Source organism: Dermochelys coriacea, chromosome 7 (assembly GCF_009764565.3).
Source record: "Dermochelys coriacea isolate rDerCor1 chromosome 7, rDerCor1.pri.v4, whole genome shotgun sequence".
Classification (NCBI taxonomy): Eukaryota; Metazoa; Chordata; order Testudines; family Dermochelyidae; genus Dermochelys; species Dermochelys coriacea.
Genome location: NC_050074.1, coordinates 84,631,656 through 84,642,098, shown reverse-complemented (window position 1 = coordinate 84,642,098; position 10,443 = coordinate 84,631,656).

Genomic DNA, 10,443 nt, shown 5'->3' with positions numbered 1-10,443 from the left:
ACCAACAGGTCAAAAAAAGCATAAGGATAAAAATAACAAACAAGAGTTGGCAAGAGAAAGGAAAGAGAACATTGGTGGGGCAGGAGGAAGAGCAAGTGAGACACAGCGCAAGACGGGCACAGGACAGAGCTCAGAGACAGCTAGTTCAAAGTGAGCAGGGCAGCAGGCTGAAGGAAAAGGAGGGGATATCAGATGGACCTGGGGCAAGAGTTTTTAAAATGGATCCCTGGGGAAGCTGGGAGAGCGAGAGAGCTGAGCCTGGAGAGACCCCTGGGGAAGCTGGGAGAAAGCATCAGAGGGGCTCAGCAGGAACTAACTATAAAAAAGATGTCTGAGGGAGGAAGACAAGTGAGACAGATCCTCGGTTTGACTTCAATGGAGACAGGCCAATATGCACTAGCAGCATGTCTGGCACAGTGTCTTTAACAGCTGACTCCACCAAATGCTACCCGTGTTGCATCCCCCCAGCTCAAAGTAAGACACACTCTGGCCACCTCACTTTGAAAAATTGTCCCATTCTACCTGTCTTGCCATTACAAATAGAGGAGCATTAAGAATCATTAGTTTGTAAGGGGAGCTTTAAATGCCCATCTATGAGTGGTGGAGGGAGAAAAGGAGGGGGAAGCTAGCAAGGATTGTGAAAACAGCAAATCTACCTGCCTCCTTGGCTGTAATTAACCCCTATCCTAATGAAGTGAAACCAGACAGCTACTGTCACATGACGGAATACTTAGCAGGAACAGTGCTGGCTAATGAGGACATTATGGGCTGATCTCCCCCTTGCCCTTCTATTGTTTTAATATTAGGCTAATTTCACTTTAATGTAGATTAATAGGCACCTTCCTGCCTGAAATCTCTTGGATAGTTTTTTTCAAATAATTTCAATTTTCCACCAAACCCTGGATGGTTTCCCCTGTAAGGGAGCGAATCTCTCCTGGGGCCCAGAAACAAGGGTCAACTGGAGGGTGTATAGGGGAAATGAAGGAAAAACAATTCCCCATATTAAATAAGTGAATGTTTAATATATGCAAGGAGATCCATCCCCCTTGTTAAACCCTCATCATTAATTTTTTGCCCCAGATGGGCCTGGTTTGTTTTTCACCTGATGGAAGGGCAGAGATGCAAGAAGGAAACAGTGAGCAAACAAATGAAGTAACATTTAGGAAAAGACAACAGCTTAGCACTGATTTTCCAGAGATACAGACTGCAAGGGCCAAATTCACTATTTGTGAAAGCAGCTTCGACTCCTTTTCCTTGAGTGGAGTTTGCTGTGTTTTCCTTCAGTAGGGAATTTAGCCTGTCCTCTATTTACATAGCACGAGCTGCAATAATGCAAGCTTCTCCTTACCATCTTGCTCTTGTGCCATAACCCTGGTCAGGCAACTTGAGAAAGGTTATTGAGTGTATTCAGTCTTTGGCCGCTGTGTTAAGACTGTCAAGTAGGGCTCGTTTTGGAGATATGGAAAGACAGGCCTGAGACCTCCAACTCATTTCACAGAGCCATTGGAGTAACACTAAATAAATGAATTCATGGTAGCCCTCTCACCTAGAGCTGGAACAGCAGCCTAAAGAAACAAGGAAGTAGAGATTAGCATTCTGTTAGAGCTTTTGGATGCACCTCACCCAGTGCTCCATACTGCTCCATGGTGCTCCTGTGAAAAGGAGTGAGCTCTGGCAGGGAACATGTACACTATTAACCTATTCATTGCTGCTAGACTGTGGAGAGACCTTCAGAATCATGCAAAAGGAACATTGTTCAAATGAATGGAAAGGCTGGAGTTGGGTGCACATTGGGATGCACTAGACAAAGATAATTATTAGCATTTATCACATTTATTACGGTAGTGCCTTGGGTCTTAACTCATCCCCATTGGGCTGGGCACAGTACAAATGGCATAAGGACTAGTTCCTGCCCTGAGGAATTTACAATCTAAATAGACAAGATGGACAAAAGGTCACGGAGGAGGTTCCAAATATAGACCCAGAGATCAGAGTGGAAGGAGGAGATGAAAGGGTTGGTTAGTTGTCTTGGGTCAAGTAAAGGGAGCAAGGTAAGGAATAAAAAGAGAGGAATGCAGACAGGCAGGAGAGGGTGCGTTGCTCAAGATTCTCCTATCAATTCTTTACTTTAGGGTATCAGATTAAGTATCCTATTGGTAACAGAAACCCTGCATCCCAATGTGTGGGAGCAGTGCTCTTAGCCTGTGTTGTACTTGAAGTCAGAGTTGCCCTCTGGGCTAGCTCAGCTAGCATGAAATATAGAGCAAAGATTCCTCCTATGCCCTCTTTGTACTAGGACCTACCAAGGGACCTGCTGTAAAGGATATTTTCCAATCCTGAGTATGTAATTTCTAGGTAACATTTCCCTTTAATAAGCAGACATCTGTAACCTTGGAAGTTCTTCGTATTTCTCATTACTGGTACCCTAATCATCTCCCTGGAAGAAAGCAGATCCTTTTACACCTGACTAATTTTGCTGCTGTTATTCAGTGCGGCTTTCACACAACTTCCTAAAACTGCCAAGACACCCTTGAACCTATTTAGAAAAGGTTAGGATGCTAATTAAAAGCAGCTATTTTTTCCCCCTAACCTGAGGGAGAAAACTAAAAGGTGCATGGGTTGGGCTGGAGTTATTTTTTTCCCCTTTTAATAAGTGAATGCCCCACTTTCCTCTTGGGAGTGCAATGGTCCTGGAGGTCCTGTGTGCTAGCATGAATATGGAATGAGAGGTTAATTTGCAGCTCTGTGATGCACAGTCTCTCCTTTTTGCACAAATATTGATCTAAGGCTGCTCGTGTATCTATTCTGTTCATAATAACAGCAACATTATATTGCTGCTGGAGATATGCAAGGGCATCGGAGGAGAAGGGAATATAAAAAAGGAGAGAATGTGAAAGGTTTGTGGGAGCTGTGTTCTACCTGCAGAGGTGGCATTCCATGTTCTACACTTCCAATGAAGTGAGCTGTAGCTCACGAAAGCTTATGCTCTAATAAATTTGTTAGTCTCTAAGGTGCCACAAGTACCCCTTTTCATGTTAATTGTCTCTTTATTGGCATTTTCCTCACTGAATGATCTTTAAAAGAGGAGGAAAACAGAAGCTTTGTTCCATGCTGGGCATTCATCACAAGATACCATTTCACCAGACGAGTTGTCTGAGCTGCTTGGGTAGAGTTTAGGAGAAGGTTAAATACAGCTGTTGAGTCCTAAGGAAATAAATTTGTTTGCCAGTTTAGGATTTTGCCAGACAAATGTCCCTACTCCTGTCACCCCCTCTGACTGCTCACTGTAAGAGAGGGGAATTGTACACCACAAGAGCACCTGACATTTTTGGAGGCATGCAAATGGGGCATGCCTGGCCCTCCAGCTGCACCAAATTGGATCACATGAGGAGAGGTTGTGCTCAGAACCTGCTTCTATATTCTTGAACATGCTCAGCTTTGAGCAAAATTCCCATTACCTCCCCCTGCTGGGTTGGTTACATCACATTAAACAAAAGTCACCTAAAATCCTCTTTCAGTAAATAAGACAGCTGTAAATTAGCTGATTATTCAACTCCCCGGACTCATTTCCACTTTCTAATGCCATCTTTCACTTGCTTCTTTTTTGCATTTCTCTGAACCTTGGGTTTAAAGAATGAGTAAGACACACGTGGCTGATCTGAGATCTTATCCTGCTTTGATCACTTTAAACTTACACGACTCATCCATGTAGAGATGACATGCAGCCAACCTTACAGAACTTCTCTCTTAGATTCTTTATGTACTTTACCTGCTATGGCAGGGAAATGTGAGTCTCCAATGAAAACTTATGTAACCTTCCCCACTCCACAGTTGCGGCTGCTGTCTCCACCCAGTAAGCTAAAATCCATCCTCAGTGTTTCAGAAGACTAATAGTGGTTGTCTACAAATGCTGTGAGTTTCAAGTATTCCCCCTGAGCCCAGAGTGTGAGTGGGCACCTAAGGTCCAGCTGAATCCTGAAACTAGTGAGATGGTAAGACACCAGCAAGAACCCAGCAAAGCGTCGGATCTTGCAATTCTCCCCTCCTTGTGTCCCCCTTGATTATCACCAAAGACACAAGGCCTGTTGGACTTACAGAAATGGGACTGGGGGAGCAGGAGACCTGTTGGTGGCTGAGGAAAGGACATTACTGTGGGGAAAGGGATATGGTTGTGGCAAAGGGAAAGAAGACTGGATAGGGGAGAAGAGGGGAAGGAGAGGAGAACCTGAAAATGCTTGCAGTAACCTCCAGATAGGCATTTTGGATGTGTCTCTGCTGTCTTGCACCTTGTGTAGTTATTTACATCTCTGCAAGTGAGTTTAAACATTAGCAGTCTGTTCTGGTGTTTTATACCCACTTTTCACAGTTGTGAATGACAACACCAGTGAAAGGCAGTGGAGAATCAGACTTACCTGAATGGACCGTCTGTCTACTCCATCTATTTGTCTACTCCATGTAGCCAGGTTGTCTAGGGGAATATCTTCACTAAGTATAAAGCTAACACAAAATAAGAACACACCTTTTTCCCTAGGCTGTCTTCACTGGCCGAAAGGTGTGTGTTGTTGCCTGATAGCTAAGATGCATTAGCAATCCTACTGTTTAAAAAAAAAAACAAAACAAAAAACACAGTGGAGACAAGAAAATTTAGTTGCAGGGCTTGTGTGTATACTCTGTTCTGGATATAAGTGATTTTATTCCAGGGAAATTACTCTGCTTTGGAAATGCACTAATTATTCTGAAATAGAGTAACTTTTATTCCAGAATAGCATGTTCACACAGGGAGCTATTCCAAATAGCTATTCAGGATAATTCCCCACGGAAACAAGCCTTTACTCTGAGGTAAACTAGGTAAGGTTAACCCCAGCCAGGGGTTATAGTACTGACCTCACTTAACTACCTCATGATAATCACTACAAGTGCCTTGTTTCACGGTGGGTTTTACAACAAGATAACTATCACACATTACTTATCTCACTGTAAAAACCTCACCATTGTGCCAGTGAAGACAAGTTGCTAGTTCTTACACCGTGCTCACAACATGGTATTTGACCACCTCTGAAATGTAGGAGGTTCATTAGTGGTGGCCCCAGCTATTGATGACACAAGTTAACACGGCTGCTACTCTGAAACAAGTTAATTGGTTACTGTGCCAACAACCTAACGTAAGGCCTTATGTTGGCAATGAAAGTCAACTTATGCCACTACTACTTTGCAGACAAACACCCTTGTGAAGAGCCCAGCAAATTAGTGGGAAACTGGCCCATCTGTGGTCAGAAGGAGGAATTCCCCTCCTCCTTCTTTCCTTTCAAATTTGTTCATGGAAATGAAGTCTATGGCACAGGCGCTTAAGCCAGACACTTGAGACTTGAAATCCTTAACCACATTAACAGCTGGAGGTCCATTATTATTCATTGAATCTCTCCAGGGCCGATTGGAATCCTCCTTTTAATTGTCTGCACTCCCCTCTGTCCCTTTATCACTAAAGAAAGGAAGAAAGAGGGCAAGAGACACTACAGTTGGGTTATCTCATTACGGATCCTGGCCCCAGAATGGGAAACATACTTTGAATCTGTTCTTTCCCTGAAGAGAAGGGAGGGATAGCTTGTCCTATTTTACATATTAATGGTAAAATGACAGTCCCCTCTATTTTTGCATATCTCCCCCAGCATGTTGCAGTTAATAATTCACATTTCATTAGCGGATGGCCTTCCCGTGTTTCTTTTCTATCGATGAAGAGATGGAGAAGGCTTAAAGGGATGGGAGGTGGGACAGGACAAGTGTAAACAGCTTTTAAAAACAATCAAACTGGATGTAAATCAGAGAGCTTTCTGAGTAGGGGAAGTTTCTGAACTTCCTAGCTTTTTACCAGCTCAACCTCAGCAGAGCAAGGGAGCCAGAATTCATCGCTTCTTGACGGCTGTTAAAGAAAGAGAGAAAACAATAAAATTAACAAGAGATACAGAAAAGTCTTGCTATATTCTCTCATTAGCAGAATGGGTAAAACTGATAAAGCAGACTGGTTATGGACATTCAGAACAAGGTCAGAACAGTGCCTGGTTTGGAATTTCCATGGTAATATAAATGATTACATTAAAGAGAATGTCATGGCTTGGTGCTGCTCTCAGTATGCTTCCAAACTGGGGTACATGGGCGACATGTTTTATTCAGAGTCTGGTGCTACTTCTTGTGATCCAAATCTGAAGGTGCCAGCTCTGCTTCAGGTGTATGTCAAGAACTGAATTGGCATACCTGCTCTCCCACTACCAGGGGTGCACTATTTTGAATAAGGTGCCTTAAGGAAGTATAATCTCTGAAAAGAAGTGCAAACAGGTCCGGCTGCCACTTTAAAGAATTTTACATAAGGAAAATTAGTCTCCCAGTGTCTGGTTTTACTATGCACTGAAACATTAATCAACTTTTGAACCATGTATTGCGTGAAATATTCATATCTCCTTCCAGTAAAAAACAACACAAACCCCAGCTAGTTTATAAAGATGTCATATTCTGGACCTTCAAGGATTACTGTGTCATTTCCACCTAGGTATGTTCCATGAGTGCTTCATTCCCCTTAATGTGAGACCAGGGAGATGTGAAAAACACTCTAATGTGACTCTTCCAGTGTATCTAGGTTTGGGAGCCAACTGGTCTTGGCTTGAGGTTTGTTGGATACAAAGGCTGCTTAGATTTCCATTAAGGAGAGAGGGATGGGGTTTAATGTCATTTTCAAACCTAATTTCATAGGCAGCCAATTCTTGCTGGTATCCAATGGCAGACAATTTCACTATTAAAACATTTTGAAGAGAAAGCGTCTTAGACCATCCACCCTTGAAAAGTGTAGAGCCCATTCTGGCAGGTCCCCAAGGAAAAGTCTGTTACCGTGCATTGTGCTATCTTGCAGGATGCATCAGGATTTTGTGACCTGTCGGAATCATCACACAGTTTGCATAGATCGCTGAACTCTGCCATTATCATTTCTGTTCTCTTGACATTATCATTGTTTATTATACTTGAATTATGGCTTTGTTCCTTAATATTAAATTGTACATATAAAGGACCTTCCATTAGAAGATATCAAAACACTTTAGAACAATTAATGAATGAAGCCCTGCAACGCTATTGTGGGATGGATAAGTATTAATATCCCTATTTTACAGCTGGGGAAACAAACCCATCCTGTATTTAAGCTCAATCTTTCAGTAATGTCATAATCCTAGAATTATGTCATTGTTATCATGGAAATAACTGTGATTTCATAAAGTCTCCATAATGACTTTACCGCAGGACCCACTAGGTCTGAGAAGATGAATTGTGAAGGTTGTTTAAAACAAGGGTTTTTCTAAATGTATCTCTAGTATCTAGCAAATGTGCCATGGGAGAAAGATGGAAATAGAATGAAAAATAAATGGATCCATGTTGTCAATGTGATGCATGTCATCGCTTCCCATTCTCAAATGGTCTAAAGCCCTAGCAGGACTATTGCCCCAACCAGGGATCAGAGCCCCATTGAACTAGGCACTGTGTGCTCATAGAATGGCCCCAGAGAGCTTCCAGTCTCCACCTGCTGTCAAATTCTGTAAAGAATATTACAAACAGACCTTTGCTCTATTGCTGAACTTCCAATCACTTTCAATAGTGATTCCACAGAAAGGTATCTACAGGGAGAGAAGCACAGACAGTCCAGAAGTTAAGAAGTACGAACTATTGAAGGAAGGAAGGAAATACATTAGGCCTGGTTAACAGCAGCAACAAAAACATCCATTGACACATTTTATCTGCTAATTCTAGAAAACCTGCTCAGGTTCTCCCCAGTATTATTACTATAATTTATTTATTATTTATTTGTATTACTGTAGCACCTAAAAGTCCTAGTCATAGACTAGTACCTCATTGTGTAAGGCACTATGCAAACGACTGTCCCTGCCCCTAAAGAATTTACAATCTCAGTATAAGACAAGAAACAACAGGTGGATACATACAGACAAGGGAGTGCAAGGATGCAAGGAGACCATAAATATAACTTTTCTAGCTGCATTCTCCGTATGCATTGAGTGGGAGCTCTGGGAAGTATCTCTTGCAGATGCATTTACAGGGACTGTACATCATTTTTTTTCCAGGAGAGGAAAGGGATGCTGAAGCTGAACATATCAGTCTTGGAGCAGTTCTACTGGCTCACACAAAGATCAAGGAGGAATATGCAGAACAATAGAGTGGCAGCATCCCTCAGCCGCAATTAGGGGGGTGGGGGGAACAAATGTTAGAAACCATATGAAAGGTTGTCCAGATTATGGCACTAGGATCAGAGTGGATGAATCCTACTACAGTTATTAGAGAGAGAAATTCTCATTATTACTTCATACAATGCTTTTTAAAATGCAGTGGAGTTGTCAGGCCTGATTCTCCCCTGTGCTAGGGTACATTGTGCAGCTCTGGGCATGTAAATAGGCAGGCAAGCTGGCCTGTCCAGCTACCTGGGATTCTCCTAGTGTAGAGGTCTTACTGAGTGGCATTGAGCTCTGTGCAACCCCTCTGACATCATCCACCCTGGTATAAGGGTTGTGGCCAGGGGAAACTGTATGTGGCTGGAGTACCTCTGAATTCCAGCTACTCCAGGCTACCAGAACAATCCTTGAAGCCATTGGCAGCTCTGAAGCTGCTCTAACTTACCCTAAGACCCCAAACTGGCTCCCAACTGCCCCCAGATTTGGGTAGCTAAAAAGGTGGCTTATAGCTATGTGTACCTCTCTCTCTGGAGTCCCGTCTCCAACACAGCTTAGCTGGACCCAAGAATTTGGACAATTGATTTTTCAGTGCACTTTCCTTGGGTTTGATTTTCCTCTTATGTATACTGGAGATATTCCTTATTCACACCAGGATAACAATGAGGAGAATCACTCCCCTACTATCTCATGTTTAACAGCACGGCAGCTAGGGCTGCCAATGCCTCCAATATCTCCCAAACTACAGACTATGCCCATTTTTGAATAACACTCTACATTCCAACTTCTGGTTTTGCAAGACATAAGGATTAGAAACCAAAGCGAGCACTACAGAGAGCAGTTGAAAACAAGTGGTTGCCAGAACATCAGTTATAAGTAGTGACGTGCAGCCTATGGACCAATTCTCAATGCATTGCTGGTAGTGCAGGATTTTATGGGAGATTTTGGAAAAAGGCAGTTACTCCAATAAATGATATAGTAGGGCTGTAAAGAAGCAATGGAACAGCTCCAATGGTATTTCAGAAAATCACAAAAATATGGTTACAGGGAACTGTAAGAGTTCCCAGCTCTTTCAAAACTTTTTGTAGCAGCTAATCGTCCTGCAAGACACTTCCAAATTGTCCGTAACTGCAGCTGGCTCCAGTGGATAAGGCATCACTTTACACCCTCTGGCATGCACACTGACTGACTGCTGTGAATTTTCCTGCAACATGACACAAGAAGATGATTAAAGGCCTGGTCATTGCTACCCAGAATAAGATTCATGCATCTCTCATCAGACTGGGCTTGATATCAAAGCTACACTAGGCTAATAGTTAATGCATGAGGTAATTCCTAGCATGGCTTGTTCTCTGCAGGAGTCCTCTGATGTGGACAGTGGCAAAAATATCTCTCTGCCTTTCTGCTTTCTTTTGGAAAAAATCTTTTTTGACATTTTTTTCAATTCTCTAAGAAAATTTGGTGCTCATGAAGGTGAGAATCTGATATCACTGTCTAGATACACCCATAGGAGAGGAAGGTTCTGAGCATTATTACTAACAGCTCTGTCAATGGTTTAAGTTTTGACCTGCACAACCTCCTTCTGAACCAGGTCTGAGTTCCCTAGTGTCTCTCACTCTTGACCTGAGACACGGTTGGCAGTCACTACTCAGGAGAAGCAAATGATTTGAATACCAAAGAATACCAGGGTGCTGGAGGTCAGGACTGAGGTACAACAAGAGAGATCTGAACGGAAAGTGTGGCACATCTAGATCAAGTTGCTCACTTTCGGTCCAATGGCACTGGGCAAGACTATTCTTCAGCTTCTCATAGTGGTGCTCAGACAGTGCTAGCAAACTCCATGCAAAGCTTCAGCACATCCAGGGTTTTCTTAACTAGATAAGCCTGACCTAATCTTGACCTCTTTCCTAGTGTAGATGTGGGATAACACCAGTAGCTTGTTTTAGTTGGTCAAATTGTAGCCTATGCTCATGCTTCCATATGTTAGCTAAATCTGACCTAAATGCACCCACTTTTTCTACTTCACAACAAATCTCTCCATTGCAAACCTGGTTATTGTCCAATGACTGTGCCCATCCAAATATATAATTCCATAAGCAATTCTGTACCAGGGTATCATGGGACTTCTGTGTATTTAGGCCACAGTTCCTGGCATTGCTTTCTGGAGAAGGTATAGCACAGGAGAAACACCAGCTTTTGTGCAATAGAAGTCCTAGTCATAGACTTT